Below are 2,376 nucleotides of genomic sequence, written 5' to 3' on the forward strand. Positions count from 1 at the left end.
GACCGTGAGATCATGACCTGAGCCAAAACCAAAAGTTGCTCACTTAACTGACTGAGCCACCCAGATGCCCCTACACCCATTCTCTTTAATGTCATTTGTAAATGAGTCATGTTGAGCTATGTTGCAAAAACATATGTAGTATGCATTCTTCCTATCTAAAACAATAAAGTTAAATATCCACATCCCTTGAACAAAGTGGAACAGTACTTGAGTAACTTTGAACAGAACTTGATTTGCCTTGTTGAGTCCTTGGAGGGTTTCATTCCCATCCAGGACTAGTTCTTTAGGCATATGCAAGATAAATGGCTTTTTTTGAAAATAGAAAACTCATTGTTGGTTAATATCTGTTAAATACAACTAAAGATTCAAGTACACTAACAAACATGTGGAAAACATGCTTTCTGCACATTAATAGCTGGCATTCTAATAAAATCTGAAAGTGAAGGTCTTCTAGCATTTTAGCGTGCCAGTGGTTTTAATTGTGAAATCTGTTGAACATGGGCCTTCTTATAAACTTTGTTAATTACAGAACAGAACTTCTGTATGAAATTGAATTCATTTTAATCCTTTGTGGTGGGGAATTTAGATTATAAAGTACCCAAAGGACTTCATTAGGAGGTAGCTTCAGTTATAGGCAGGGCATCAATCTACCCATTTTACTTTTGAGCAAGATTCAAACTTACTGGTAAAATGTTCCCCTGAGGTACGGCAGATGCCTTGAGAATTTGCATTAATAACTATTTAGAGTAACTGCTTATGATTCATGAGCTAAGCGGGGTTATTTTCCTGTGGCTCACCAGACCATCTGTAAATTGGCCTGACACAGGGCTTCAAAAGAATAAATACATAATAAGAAATTCAGAGTTAAAATTGAGGCTGTTTTCTTAACTTAATTTGAAACCCCATTTTTTTTTTTTTAACCCAGTCAAGTACCTTTTGAGGTCTAGGTCTAAGGTGTTGACTGTAGGTTAATTTCAGCATGTAAACAATACATATTTCTCATTTATATATATTTCCTAATGTTCAAGTATATTGAGTAGATGAAGTAAAAACTATGAGTGTCTGGGAAACTCAGAGAAAACCAATAAAATAACTTAGTATTATATAACCACCAGGTCCTTGACTTCTCTATCCTCCATTTACGAATAAGGTCTCAATGACTTGATTTGTAAGACTCTATATATTTAACAATAAATGGAACACATGACATTGTACAATTCAAACAACACAGAAGTGAATAAAAAATTAGAGTATTCACTGCCACCCCCTATTTTCCAGGTACCCATAGAGTGTAAAAGCTTAGGCCCTCTTTCACAAACACACCTAGATGTGTGCATTCACATACGTGGTTTTTGTTTTATAAACATTGGGATCAGATCACACTGATTGTATGTGTTTTCTAATATTAAAAGTGAACATTTGTAAAGACTAAATTGGTGTTTTCACCGCCGCACACTATTTCATGTACCACTTAAAAAAATCATTTTCTTGTTGATAAATATTGAGGTCATCTTTGATATTTTTTTCTATTAAAAAATCCTTCCTGCTGAAAATATCCTTGTAAATTTCCCAATAACATTCATCTTTACGAACTTAACAGGTATCATTTATACTTGATTCGAAATTGAAAAGATGCACACAAGTATATGGTGAAAAAGAAATCTCACTCCAACTCCTATTTCCCAACCATTCAGTTTCCTTCCTGTTCTTGTGAATTCTTTCAGAGATTTTCTGTGTGTATTTATGTGTGTGTGTGTGTAGTGGGGAAGGGGGGATATATACAATATTTCCCCCCACAAATATTGCCATAATCTATATACTCCTCTGTATTTTGTTTTTTAATTTAATGATAGAGTTATCTGTTTAAGCTGCTTATTTCTTTTCACTGATTCTGAGGTATTCCCTTATATGAATATAGTACAATTTATTCATCCTATTAAATATTAAATAGTATCTTATTAAGTTGTTTTCCATCTTGGCTATTGCAATGCAGTGAATATCTTCAGATGCATACCATTTTCACAGGTGATCATGTATCTGTGGCACCATACTTAAGTGTGGAATTGTTGGGTCAAAGAGTATGTGCAATTTTATTTGTGAAAAATTAGAAGTTTTAAGCCTCCTCCGTAGAGTGGATATAGTAATACAGTTTTCAGCCAACAATGTGTAAGAAGTACACATTTTCATAATTCATTACATAATGCATTTTCCCTTCAACCCTGCCCAACATAATTTCCCTCTCTCTCACTCCTCCTCTCTCATTTATCATGGCCAAACTGGTAAACGAAAATGGAACCTCATCATGATTCTGTTTACTACTTTTAAAAATTATCAGTGAGGCCGAACAATAGTTCATGTGTCTAAGAACCAATTTTT

The sequence above is a fragment of the Leptonychotes weddellii genome, chromosome 3 (genome assembly GCF_054177405.1).
Source record: "Leptonychotes weddellii isolate Sample4059 chromosome 3, ASM5417740v2, whole genome shotgun sequence".
Taxonomy (NCBI): domain Eukaryota; kingdom Metazoa; phylum Chordata; class Mammalia; order Carnivora; family Phocidae; genus Leptonychotes; species Leptonychotes weddellii.